This window comes from Manis javanica, chromosome 10 (assembly GCF_040802235.1).
Source record: "Manis javanica isolate MJ-LG chromosome 10, MJ_LKY, whole genome shotgun sequence".
Taxonomy (NCBI): domain Eukaryota; kingdom Metazoa; phylum Chordata; class Mammalia; order Pholidota; family Manidae; genus Manis; species Manis javanica.
Window position 1 is genome coordinate 22,861,535 of NC_133165.1, and position 14,621 is coordinate 22,876,155.

At 36.0% G+C, this 14,621-nt stretch overlaps 1 protein-coding gene across 26 annotated transcripts in view; it reads right to left on the reverse strand.

The window, feature by feature from the left end:
• Window positions 1-14,621, reverse strand: part of LOC118973223 (uncharacterized) — a 148,655-nt gene that overhangs the window by 115,043 nt on the left and 18,991 nt on the right. For 7 of the 26 annotated variants that reach the window (XR_012122038.1, XR_012122050.1, XR_012122055.1 and 4 more), the window contains one exon: window positions 54-1,366. The exons of 10 other annotated variants lie outside the window; for them this stretch is intronic. The gene's annotated coding sequence lies outside the window, so the exon portion shown is untranslated. Of the gene's footprint in view, window positions 1-53; window positions 1,367-3,763; window positions 14,619-14,621 lie in introns of those variants that run through there. 9 more of the 26 variants (XR_012122049.1, XR_012122046.1, XR_012122039.1 and 6 more) reach the window with 3 other exon arrangements.

The following is a 14,621-nucleotide window of genomic DNA, read 5'->3' on the forward strand; positions in this document are numbered from 1 at the left end:
ATAGAGAACTCAGGTATGACAAAGAAGTAGAGCTAAACATACAGTGGTAAACATGTTGGTAAATATAAAAGAATTTATTATATTTTCATTTAAAATAATTTCCTTAAAAATTTTAAATGTATTTTCCTTTAAAGCAAAATCAGAGCAATGTGTATGGGGTTTGTAATATAGGGAGGAGTAAAATTCATGACCGTAATAGCAAAAATAATGAGATTAGAGACTGTGATAAATTAAAGATACATATTTGCTAATAGAATACCTATTTAGAGATAATTAAGTGAAAGCTGAAGAAAGATATAATTTAATACCCCAAATTTTCAATCCAAATGATTGAAGGAAACAAAAAGAAAACAAAATAAAGAACCTATGAGATAAATAGAAAACTGACTGTAAAGGTACATAGACTTAATGCCACCTATATCAATAATTATATTAAATGTAAATACACCAAAAAATGACAATTGTAAGGCAGTGACCCCCAGAAAGGATAAAACAAGGCAATTCTCAACTGTATACTTTCTGTAAGAAACACACTTTAATTATACACAGATAATTTAAAAGTAAAGGGATAAGAAAGTATATACCATGTAAACTCTAGGAATAAGAAAGCCAAAGTTCCTATATTAATATCAAACAAAGTTGACATTAATATAAGAAATATTACCAAAGATAAAGGTGGTATTTCTCAATGACAAAATAATAAACTAATCAAAAAACATAATAAGCCTAAAAGTGTAGGCCCAAAATGTGAAAGATTTAAAACAGATGAAGCAAACACTTGCAAACCTGAAAGGAGAAATAGATAAAGCCACAAGTAAAGCTGGTAATTTCATATGTCTGTGTTAGTAATAGAAAAAGTAGAGAGAAAATCAGGAAGTAAGTACAATACTTAAATGACACTATTACCCAATTTAACATAATTAACATTTATAGAATTGTGCATCCAGCCACTGCAGAATACAATTACTTTCAATTATACATGGAATGTTAACCAAGACAGACCATATGCTTGTCCATAAAAGTCTCAATAAATCTAAAAGAATGGAAATCACTCAGTATATTCTCTAACAACACAAAATAAAATAGGAATAAAAAAAATATATCTGGAAAACCCCAAATATTTAGAAAGTTTACAGAATACTTCTAAACAACTCATGAGTCAAAGAGGAAATTACAAGGGAAATTAGAAGCTATTTGAAACTGAATGAAAAAGAAAATACAACCTATTAAAATTTGGGGGTTGCAGCAAAAGCAATATTTTGAGGAAAATTTGTGCTTTGGATACTTACTTTAGGAGAGAAGTTTGAAATCAGTGTCTAAGCTTCTGAGTTTGTACCTTAAGAAGCTCAAAAAATAGTAAATTTACCTAAGGAAGTAGAAGGAAGGAAACAATAAAAATAAGAATAGAAATAAAAAGAATAGAAAACTATGGAAGATGGAGATAACCAATACAGTAATCAGCAATCAACTTGAATGACAACACTCAAGTCTCCTCAAATTAATAGTCACAAACATCCAGCATATTAATTATATGCATGTATCACTAAGCTTTCTCTGATTTCGTTTATATGTCATTTGGTTTGAAAGGTCATTACTTTGACAGAAAGTGTTCCAGGAAAGGAGATGTTATTTTTATAATTCCCAGATTAGATCTACTGTCTAAAGACCTTATTAGGCTGAGACAGTTGGTTAGAATTGTGAACCTGTAAAATAAATAGTTTTTGGCTTTGATACCTATAAAGGAAAATAGTTTTGCTAGAAATGTGTAGGCTGAATCTATCTGGGTTTTTAGAAATAGGATAGAACTTAACATAAGTATTCATTTACTCTACATGGAGGTGAGTACTGCCAAATGATGGCAAGAGCCGAGCCAGTCAGGGTCTCTGGCAGTTTAGCACACTGTGGAGCTTTATGGAAACACAGATGCTTGTCTAAACCCAACCTGGCCCCCAAGGGTGTTGCTTTACCAAGCCCTCCAGGCGATTCCTAGGAAGCTAAACTATAAGAAGCACCAACTTAGAACATCTCAATTATGGTAGTTATTATTGTCTGCTAGACTTTTAACCAAGTAGTCTAGTATGCATAAACCTCAGGAATCTATTAGATTTCTAACAGAAAGTCAACGGAAGTTTCAACAACCCTTCTCTGTCTTCGGACTTTGAGACAGGACAAGTGAATATTAAGATAGATTTGATTGGGAAGAATTTATGTTCTGTGGTTCAAATGAGATGTCCTAAGAGCAGGTTTCTTTATTCTCTTAGAAACATGTTAAACAATGCACTAATGCAATCCCTCCCCCCACCCCCCTTTTTTCTTTCCTGTTTCTTTCTGCTTTCTCTTCCGTATCTCCTGTTTATGGAGGACCACCACCACCTGATGACAAAATGCTACTTGCTTTTTAATCCAAATATAATGGATAATCTAGGAATCAAAAAAATCCTTTCCCATAGCATTATAGTATCAGTCAATATTATAAGTTTTAAACCGAAAGGCATATAAACAAAATCAGGGAAAGCTCGGAGATGCATAAATTTCACATACTGTGTATTAATATGCTGGACATTTGTGACTATTGCTTTGGGGGTCTTGAGTGTTGCTATTCAAGTTGATTCCTACTTTCATTAAGATGCCATTACATTTTTTAAACAGTTTGGGCATTTGGGAACCATGTGGAAATCACATATTCTGCACAAAAAGCTCCCTTTACAGCTCATTTATTTTTATATCTGAAGTCCCTTGCTTTTGATGCGTGTTTTATTTACGCTGATGAGATTTGTTTAGTGTGCAGTAAGTGACAGAGGGGAGAGGAAGAGTCCTAGGTCGCCCTTTCTAACCTTTCACATTCTTGTCAGACTTAATGTTAAAAGCTGTATTTCTTACCCTTGCAGAGGAAAATCAAAAATGTCGTGTGTCTGCCAGCCACACTGAAAGTAAACTAGTTATGCAGCAAAACTCTTTTCAAAATATAATTTCACTGTATAATATCATTTGAATTTGCATCCTGCAAAAGAGTGATTATCAGTTGTATGGAATTTAGTAGTGTTAGCTTTAAACTGGGAAAATGCAGCAAAACTATAATTCTATGATCACTCAGAACAGTATATACTGATAGAACTTCCCTGCACTCCTGCTCAACTGTCATTCACTCACCCTTTGCATAGAAAATGGGAATGACTGATTCCTCTGGGAAACAAAACTTACATGTTTTGTACTACAAGGAAAATAATAATAACAATGTTTCTCTCTTTATAAGGCCCTCTTCTTCTGAATGAGGTGAAGTGGTTTATGCATAGGATCTGCAGAATCCTCCCAGGATCTCAGAGAGGAAAGGAGCAAGTTCTGTGTACTTCTGTCTTAAATATCTAGAACACAGATACAAAACAGCAAGCAGAGCTACCAAGAAAATAGTTGATTTTTTAAAATCCAAGTCTAGTATACTGTTTGTGTTATTTCTAATTGAATGTGAGGAAATGTGCATTAAGCTGGAAGGTTATAAAACTAAATTATATATGTTACATGGATAGAACTGAGAGTGTTTCTGTATTAGGAAAACTAGAAAACTGACCCCGGTTCTTGGCACAGAGAAGGTGTTCAGATTTATAGAACAATGTGCAGGAATACTAAACATATGGTCAGGGCCCCACAATCAGTTGTTACAGACCCAGAGCGCCTATTTAGTTTCCTCCTTTAAGAAACCACCTTGTTCAGAAATTAACTCCATGAAGTGAATCTTTAAAGAAGGTACATAATTGCAAATGCCAAACCATTTTTATAATTATTTTTATTCAAAGGAGTAAAGGGAAATGTGCATCAGGCAGGTAGATGAGCTCTTTTGAAATTACAGTGAAACATAGCAGGCAACACGGTAACTACCTCTGACAACTGCATAGGCAGGTATACTTTACATTATATGCTTTGAGATCTTGAAAACTGATGTTTTTTCCCAATTTAATGATATTTTCTAGTGATTTCAATTCATTTCAAATGTCTTATATTTGTGGGAATTGAAGGTCTAGTCTTATAAATTAGTTTGACATTTTTTGCTGTGAACATTTTTCACTAGTTATTGATTTAGAAATAAATATCTGTTTTGCTGAAGTGACTCTGTGCTTCTCCTGTTATTTATATTTTAATAATATTTACTAGCTTTGAAATATAGTAAAATATGGGCTAAAAGCAAAAACAGCCTATTATATCCCATACAAAGAACATCATTTTAACATGACAGTAAATGTGTGTGATTAAAAATTCAAAAAGTATGGAAAGCTTTAATATGAAAGGTGCTATCTTCCCTTGAAAACAGTTTGGTGGTTCCTCAAAAATTAGAAATTGAACTACTGTAAGATCCAGCAATGCCACTTCTGGGGATATATCCAAAGGAAATGAAATCACTTTCTCATAGATCTGTACCCCCATGTACATTGCAGCATTATTTGTAATAGCCCAGTACCAGAAACAACCTGAGACCATCAATGGGGGAATGGATACATATACTTACTCTTTAACTGATTTGTGTGTTCATTTTAAAAATATTTCTTCCATTTATTAGATTATCATTTTCTTTGAGTTTCATAAGGTGAAAGTTCAGTTCATTGAATTTGAACCTTTCTTCTTAGTTGATTTATGAAACTAAATTTTCTTAACACTGTTTTTGCTGAATTCCACACATTTTATTTTTTTGGCCTTTTCATTTAGATTCAGCAAAAATGTTTTCTGATTTCCTTGGTGAATTCAGCTTTGATACATGACACAGCTTGAACTATATTGTTTAATATACTATTTTAGGGACTTTCTAATTAGTTTGTATTTATTGATTTTTAATTTAATTATGTTGTAGTCTGAGAATATATTCTTGTAAAAGTTCTATCCTTAAAAATTTCCTAGGGACTGTTGTGTCTATGCAAAAAAAAAATGTTTACTTGGCAGGTTTTTGGTGTATATTCTATATCAATCAGATCATGTTTACTGTTACTATTGTTCAAGTATTTTATGTCCTTATTTATTATCTATTTTATCAGTTTTGCAAGAAGACTTTTAGAGTAATTGATTGTAATTGTGGATATATGTATTTCTCTTTTCAGTTCTATTTTTATTTTTAAGCTCTGTTATTTGATTAAGTATTTAGGATTGATATGTTTTCTTGATGAATTAACACCATTATGAGTTGTCCCTTTTTATCTCTGCTAATACTCTTTTTCTTGAAGCATGTTTACCTTAGATTAATACAGCCTCTCTAGCTTTCTTGTTCTTGGAAAGTGCATGATGGACATTTTCCTTCTTCTCACTTTCAACTTATATCTGATTTTTTATATATGGGCAATTTATAGTCTGGTCTTATTTTATAGCCAGTGTGACAATATCTGCCTTCTAATTAGTGTGTTTAGACTTTTTACATGGAATTTGATAATTACTAGGTGAGATTTCATTGTGTCATTTTGTTTTCTGTTTATCCCATCTATTCTTAATTACATTTTTTCCTTTTTTACTGCCATTATAGTTGGTTTTATGTTTCAGCTTGGCTAGGCCATAGTCCTCAGTTACTCTACCCTTCACACCACTGACCAATGTGCTGCTGTCTGGGTATTTGTAGATGTGGTTAACATTTACAGCTAGTTGACTGTAGGTAAAGGGGATTATCCATAATAACTGAATAGCCTTCATAATCAGTTGAATAAGAATGAAAACAAGAAAAGAAAAAAAAAAGGTTTCCCTGAAGAATAAACACCCCCCTGTGGACTGGAGCATCTCTTCCTGCCTGAGAATTTCCTGCATGTCATCCTGTCCTACAAAATTAAAACTTACCTACTTAGCCTCCACAATGGCATAAACCAATTTCATGACATAAATTCCTATCCCTGTCTGTATGTGTATCTGCTTATGTATACACACACATACATATACACACACCACATACACATACATATATATATATGTATAAATTGTTTCTTTCATAGAAACCTGGCACACATTTTCCTTCTAAGAGCATCTCTAAAGGAACAGAATCTTAAGGATGTTTTCTGAATTGGTTCTGGGTTTATTTTTTTATTTTACTTCTATTTTTTATTTTCATATTGTTAATGTACAATTACTTGAACAACATTATGGTCACTATACTCCCCCCATTATCAAGTACCCACCACATACCTAATTACAGTGACTGTCCATCAGCGTAGTAAGATGCAATAGAATCATTATTTGTCTTCTCTGTGTATACTGCCTTTCCCGTTTCCCCCCACCTCTGCATTATGTGTGCTAATCATAATGCCCCGTTTTCTCCCTTATCCCTCCCTTCCCACCCATCCTCCCCAGTCCCTTTCCCTTTGGTAACTTTTAGTCCATTCTTTGGTTCTGTAAGTCTGCTGCTGTTCTGTTCCTTCAGTTTTTTCTTTGTTATTATATGCCACAGATGAGTGAAATCATTTGATACTTGTCTTTCTCCGCCTGGCTTATTTCACTGAGCATAATACCCTCTAGTTCCGTCCATGTTGTTGCAAATGGTAGGATCTGTTATCTTCTTATGGCTGAATAATATTACATTGTGCATATTTAGCACATCTTCTTTATCCTTCTTTAAGTGATGGACACTTAGGTTGCTTCCATTTCTTGGCTCTTGTTAAGTAGGGCTGTGATAAACATAGGGGTGCATATGTCTTTTTCAAACTGGGCTGCTGCATTCTTAGGGTAAATTCCTAGGAGGGGAATTCCTGGGTCAAATGGTATTTCCATTTTGAGTTTTTTGAGGAACTTCCATTCTGCTTTCCACATGGTTGAACTAGTTTACATTCCCACCAGCAGTGTAGGAGAGGGTTCCCCTTTTTCCACATCCTTGCCAACATTTGTTGTTTGTCTTTTGGATGGTGGCCATCCTAACTGGTGTGAAGTGATATCTCATTGTGCTTTTAATTTGCATTTCTCTGATGATTAGTGATGTGGATCATCTTTTCATATGTCTGTTGGCCATCTGAATTTCTTCTTTGGAGAAATGTCTGTCTGTTCAGCTCCCCTGCCCAGGTTGGCTTATTTGCTTTTTATTTGTGGAGGTGCATGAACTCTTTATATAATTTGGATGTTAACCCCTTTTCAGATATGTCATTTATGAATATATTCTCCCATACTGTAGGGTGTTTTTGTTCTACTGATGGTATCCTTTGCTGTACAGAAGCTTTTTATTTTGATATAGTCCCACTTGTTCATTTTTCTTTTGTTTCTCTTGCCTGGGGAGATATATTCATGAAGAAGTTGCTCAAGTTTATGTCCAAGAGATTTTTGCCTATGTTTTTTTCTAAGAGTTTTATGTTTCATGACTTACACTCAGGTCTTTGATCCATTTTGAGTTTACTTTTGTGTATGGGGTTAGACAATGATCCAGTTTCATTCTCTTACATGTAGCTGTCCAGTTTTGCCACCAGTTGTTGAAGAGGCTGGCATTTCCCCATTGTGTATCCATGGCTTCTTTATTGTATATTAATGACCATATATGGTTGGGTTTATATCTGGTCTCACTAGTCGGTTCCATTGGTCTGTGGGTCTGTTCTTGTGCCAGTACCAAACTGTCTTGGTTACTGTGGCTTTGTAGTAGAGCGTGAAGTCAGGGAGCATAATTCCCCCTGCTTTATTGTTCCTTCTCAGGATTGCTTTGGCTATTTGGGGTCTTTTGTTGTTCCATATGAATTTTAGAACTATTTGCTCTCATTCATTAAAGAATGCTGTAGGTATTTTGATAGGGATTGCATTGAATCTGTATATTGCTTTGGGCAGGATGGACATTTTGACAATATTAATTCTTCCTAGCCAAGAGCATGGGATGAATTTCCATTTATTAGTGTCCTCTTTAGTTTTTCTTAAGAGTGTCCCATAGTTTTCAGAGTATCACTCTTTCACTTCCTTAGTTAGGTTTATTCCTAGGTATTTTACTCTTTTTGATGCAATTGTCAATGGAATTGTTTTCCTGATTTCTATTTCTGCTAGCTCATCGTTAGTATGTAGGAATGCTACAGATTTCTGTGTATTAATTTTGTATCCCACAAATTTGCTGAATTCAGATATTAGATCTAGTAGATTTGGAGTGGATTCTTTAGGGATTTTTATGTACAATATCATGTCATCTGCAAACAGGGACAGTTTGACTGCTTTCTTGCCAATCTGGGTACCTTTTATTTTTTTGTGTTGTCTGTTTGCCATGGCTTGGACCTCCAGAACTATGTTGAATAAAAGTGGGGAGAGTGGGCATCCTTGTCTTGTTCCTGATCTTAAAGGAAAATCTTTCAGTTTCCTGCTGTTAAGTATAATGTTAGCTGTGGGTATGTCATATATGGCCTTTATTATGTTGAGGTACTTGCCCTCTATACCCATTTGTTGAGTTTTTATCATGAATGAATGTTGAATTTTGTCGAATGCGTTTTCAGCACCTATGTATATGATCATGTAGTTTTTGTCCCTCTTTTTGCCGATGTAGTGGTTGATGGTAATGGATTTTCGAATGTTGTGCCATCCTTGCATCAGTGGGATGAATCCCAATTGATCATGATGGATGATCTTTTTGATGTATTTTTGAATTTGGTTTGCTAATATTTTGTTGAGTATTTTTGTATCTATGTTCATCAGGGATACTGATCTGTAATTTTCTTTTTTTGTGGTATCTTTGCCTGGTTTTGGTATTAGGGTGATGTTGGCCTCATAGAATGAGTTTGGGAGTATTCCCTTCTCTTCTACTTCTTGGAAAACTTTAAGGAGGATGGGTATTAGGTCTTCACTAATTATTTGTTAAAAGCAGCAGTAAAATCATCTGGTCCAGGCGTTTTGTTCTTAGGGAGTTTTTTGATTGCCAAATCAATTTCTTTGCTGGTAATTGGTCTATTCAGATTTTCTTTTTCTTTCTGGGTCACCCTTGGGAGGTTGTATTTTTCTGGAAAGTTGTCCATTTCCTCTAGGTTATCCAAGTTACTACGATATAATTTTTCATAGTATTCTCTCATAATTCTTTGTATTTCTGTGGTGTCCATACTGATTTTTCTTTCTCAGTTCTGATTCTTTTCATGTGTGTAGACTGTCTTTTTTTCTTGATAATTCTGGCTAGGGGTTCATCTATTTTGTTTATTTTCTCAAAGAACCAGCTCTTGGTTTCATTGCTCTTTTTCTATAGCTTCATTCTTCTCAATTTTATTTATTTCTTCTCTGCTCTTTATGTCCCTCCTTCTGCTGACTTTGGCCTCATTTGTTCTTCTTTTTCCAGTTTCAATAATTGTGAATTTAGTCTGTTCATTTGGGATTGTTCTTCTTTCCTGAGGTAGGCCTGTACTGCAGTATATTTCCCTCTTAGCATGGCCTTGGATGCATCCCACAGATTTTGCAGTGTTGAATTATTGTTGTCACTTGTCTCCATATATTGCTTGATCTCTGTTTTTATTTGGTCATTGATACATTGATTATTTAGGAGCATGTTAGTTAACCTCGTGTTCATAGGCTTTTCCATTTTCTTTGTGTAATTTACTTCTAGTTTCATTCCTTTGTTATCTGAGAAGCAGGTTGGTACAATTTCAGTCTTTTTGAATTTACTGTGGCTCTTTTTGTGACCTAGTGTATGATCTATTCTTGAAAATGCTCCATGTGCACTTGAGAAGAATGTGTATCCTGTTCCTTTTGGATGGAGTGTTTTGTAGATGTAGATTAGGTCCATCTGTTCTAATAGGATGTTCAGTGCCTGTCTCTCTTCACTTATTTTCTGTTTGGTTGATCTGTCCTTTGGAGAGAGTGGTGTGTTGAAGTCTCCTAAAATGAACTCATTGTATTCTATTTCCCCCTTTAATTCTGTTAGTATTTGTTTCACGTATGTAGTTGATCCTGTGTTGGGTGCACAGGTATTTATAATAGTTATATCCTCTTGTTGGACTAACCCATTTATCATTATGTAATGTCTTTTCTCTCTTGCTACTCTCTTGGTTTTGAAGTCTATTTTGTCTGATACAAGCACTGCAACTCCTGCTTTTTTCTCACTATTAGTTGCATGAAATATTTTTTTTCCATCCCTTTACTTTCAGTCTGTGTATGTCTTTTGTTTTGAAGTGAGTTTCTTGTAGGCAGCATATAGACTGGTCTTGTTTTTTTTATCCATTCAGTGACTCTATGTCTTTTGATTGGTGCATTCAGACCATTCACATTTAGTGTGATTATCAATAGGTATGTACTTGTTGCCATTGCAAGCTTTAGATTCTTGGTTACCAAAGGTTCAAGGGTAATTCCCTTACTATCTAATAGTCTAATTATACTCACTTCATGTGCTATTACAAACACAATCTATAGGTTTTTTTTCCCTCCTTTCTCTTCCTCCTCCACTCTTTGTGTGTTATGAATCATATTCGTTACTCTGTCTATTCCTTGGGTGACATCTATTTAGCTTTAAGAATACTTCCATCTATAGGAGTCCCTCCAAAGTGCATTGTAGAGGTGGTTTGTGGGGGGTAAATACTCTCAGCTTTTTCTTATCTAAAAATTGTGTAATCCTTCCTTCAAGTGATAACCTTGCCGTGTATAGTATACTTGGTTCAAGGCCCTTCTTTCTGCTTCATTGCTTTAAATATATCATGCCACTGCCTTCTGGCCTGTAAGGTTTCTGTTCAGAAGTCTGATGATAGCCTGATGAGTTTTCCTTTGTATCTGATCTTTTTTCTCTCTCTAGCTGTTTTTAAAAGTCTGTCTTTATCCTTGATCTTTGCCATTTTAATTATTGTATGTCTTGATGTTGTCTTCCTTGGGTCCCTTGTGTTGGGAGATCTCTCCACCTCCATGGCTTGAGAGACTATCTCCTTCCCCACATTGGGGAAGTTTTCAGCAATTACCTCTTCAATGATGCTTGCTATCCCTTTTTCTCTCACTTCTTCTTCTGGTACCCTTATAATATGAATATTATTCTGTTTGGATTGGTCACACAGTTCTCTCAATTCTTAGAGATTCTTTTTTTTCTCTGTGCCTCAGCTTCTTTGTATTCCTCTTCTCTAATTTCTATTCCATTTACCGTCTCTTCTGCTACATCTTGTCTGCTTTTTAAATCCCTCCATTGTATGTTTCATTTCAAATATGGAATTTCTTAATGATTGAATCTCTGACTTAAAGTCATTCCTGAGTTCTTCAATATTTTTCTGTACCTCCATAAGCATGTTTATGATTTTTATTTTGAACTCTCTTTCAGACAGATTGGTGAGTTTAGTTTCATTTGACCCTTTTTCTGGGGTTTGTGAGATTTTGGTCTGAACCATGTTCTTTTGACATTTCATATTTCTGTGTAGTGCCCACTAGTGCCCAGAAGCTCCAGTCTCTGGAGCTGCTCAGCCCCTAGAGTGAGGTTGATGGTCATAGGGGAGTGGAGCTGGTGCCTGGGGGGAGGAGAGATCTGTTTCCTGATTCCTGTCTGCAGTGCCTGTCTCCAGTGTCAGAGCCAGTGGGCCAAGCACACAGGTGTAAGCCTCTGTACTTTGCATCTCTAGCTGTTGTAGGCAGGGCCTCACTGTGGTGGCCTGATGCTAGCACAGTGACTGCAGCTTTGGGAACTGGTGCCTGTAGGCTAGGAGGAAGGTGCAGGAGGCAGCGTGTCACAGTGGGTGGGGGCCTCGGAGCTGAGTAAGCAGCCAGGGGTTGGGGCACCTGAAGCTCCTCAAAGTTCCCAATCTGCTGGGCAGAGGGTGCCCAGATGACCTTGTCCAGCTCTCCCCTCACCTGCGCAGTAAGCTCCATGCAACCCCCACCCATTCAGCAGCCCTCTTGCTGCTAGGAAGCCTCTCAGACCGCCTGCCTTTCCTCTAACACAGAGCGGCTGGCTGTGGATCCCCATCCTCCACAAGCGGCTGGATTCTCAGTCTCTCAAGCACTCCACCTGTCTGAGCTCCCCAACGTCCAGACCACAGGGTGTAGGTTTCTGCTCCCAAAGCAGCCCTCCAGTTCCAGGTTTTCAACAGTTCTAGGCTTCCACCCCCTCCCTGCCTCCGTTTCTCTTCTTCCTGCCAGTGAGCTGGAGTGGGGGAAGGGCTCGGGGCCGCTGGATTAAGACTTTCGTTAGTTACCTGGTTTCTGCTCTGTTCATGAGGTCTGTGTGCAGTCTGGTTCAGCCTTTTTTCTTGTTGCTGTTTTAGGGTTAGTTGTATCGACTAACTACATGTTTATACTGTTTGTAGTTTTGGGAGGAGTTCTCCGTCTTACCTCTCGCTGCCATCTTGAATCTCCATTGGTTCTGGGTTTTTTAATTTGGTTATCTAATACAATTAGATTCAAAGGCACTAAAGACTGTTTCCAGTGGTAAAGAAGACACTGGTAATCTAGGATATGATGTGACAATAGGTGAGTAAAATATCATCATTGGGGACTACTAATTAGACACTGTATGGACTGAATATTTGTGTCCTCCAAAAATTCATATGTTGAAACCTAATCCCAGCTGTGATGGTATTTGGAGGGTGGGGACTTTGGGAAGAAATTAGGTCATGAGGGTGGAGCCCTCATGAATGGGATTACTGCCCCTAGAAGAAGGTGCCAGACCATTGGCTTACTCTCCTCATCCCAGACTTTTAGCCTCCAGAACTGTGAGAAATAAAGTTCTGTTGTTTATAAGCCACTTCATCTGTTTCTTTGTTATAACAGCCCAACAAAGAATAATGTGCATAGAAGACAAGTTGGCCATGTGTTCAAAGTTAAAAGCAGCATTTATATATTTAAACTCTTTATGTGAAAGTGATAGCATTTAATACATATAAGGTCAGTGTCTGAGAATAATAGGTCAGTTATGCTAAACATAAAATATTGAAAAGTGGAAGTTAAGTATATTAGTTCATGTTAGTTATATTATTTTCATTATTTCTATTTTATTAATTTACCTTTTCTTGTATTTATTCTTCTTATTTATATTCAGCCTGCTGCTTCTGCTATGTATAATACATTTTTCAAGCTGAATTTGCAATTTCTTCATGGTGTTTAATTACAAGTTTTACCGCAACTTCTCCTCCAGGTTGAAATACCCTCAAGGCATATTCTCAAAACGAGTGACAAATAATGTGTTGATATGTAGCATGTGATGTTTCAGTGTGTATATAATATGTTACCGCAGGTTTTAAAGGTAAAGTTTGGATAAACATGTGCAGAATGATCCAACCATCTTCTCTGGTTCCCATGAGCTCTGTGACATATCTTTTGGTGAAATAATCTCTTAGGACCCTCTCTTCCAATTATAAAATATATTTATTCTAAATTTTCATATTTTAAGAGAAGTCTAAATGGCAAAAATAAATATAGCATGGCTGGTAACTATTCATTGATCTGCTTTATTTACCACAATTCCAGCTTCATATATAATATGTAGTTTTTATATTGAAGCTTTACACTAAGATTAGTCTCTACATTTTCTGAACAGTGGAAATAGAAGAGGGGTTTAATATGACAGCTGTTGATTTAGTATGCTCTAACGGGGTGTGAATTTTCTTCTTGACTGTGTGCTTCATACTTTGGAAAGCACTGAGCATTTGCCTGAGGCCTGTAAGGATCACACTTTTGGTTCAAAATGCCATAATATGTATTGTGCAATTCTTTGTGCTTGATTTAAAATAAAAGAAAATCCTGTGGAAGTTTCCCTCATTAATCTACCCACTTTGATTCAACAGATTTCTCAGAGCTATGAAATGATTTGGTGACATAAGTAAGCCTAATGGCCATCAATACTTGAAACCGGAGGGTAATTTATTTTGACTGATCTCGTTATTCTAAAGCATGAATAACCAAGGACAGAACTTCTCAAAATTAAACTTCCTTGTTAGTCCCACTTATAACATTTCTCTGTTTCTTATTCCAGTATTACCATGAAGAATTCACCATTATCTTTATAGTTTTAATAAGGAAGAAATGTTTATTTAGGATTAATGTGACATTTTAAAAATCAGCAAAGCTATCTGCTGTTTCTTTCACAAATACAAAGTTTTCACCTAGTAACGATTCACCATCTCTTCTGCAATGTAGGATTTTCATCTCGTGCATGTGAAGCAAATCTGTATCTCTAAATCTCAGATTTTCATCTTTCTTTCATAAATCATATCTAATTTTCCTTTGTCTTCTGGACATAGATTCCTTATTGGGCACACACCTCAAAACTACTTCTTTCTCCTTAATTTGTGTCTATAAGCTCAATATTTTCCCAATCATCAAGACTTTAAAACTGAGTTAATTCTTCCTTCTCACCTTCCTCTTGCTGGTTTCACTGTCCTGTGCATTCTGATTGCTTCTTAAATCTAAGCTGTGACGTTTGATGTCTCCTGCTGACTTTCATTACTTTATACTTGGTCTATTTAAATAATGTATTTTTTCCTTGTGATCCAACTTTAATATTACTGCTTAATTGTTTTCAGCAATGTTCAGTTTGTTACCATGCTCCTGCTTGAAAAGTGTCCATTCCTTCCCACTGCCTCCTAAGGTGCATCAGGTCAGGCAGGATCCTTGGGACTCTTTCTGCTTCCCGGGTTAGTCTTTTGTAGAAGTTTCAGAGAGGGGACGCCTATGCAGCTCCTGTTAGTTAACCTTGTCTTCTCACCACCCAAAGTTATGTCTGGAGACTGTTTGCATAAATCTGGGCTCTGAAGATAACAGGGCTA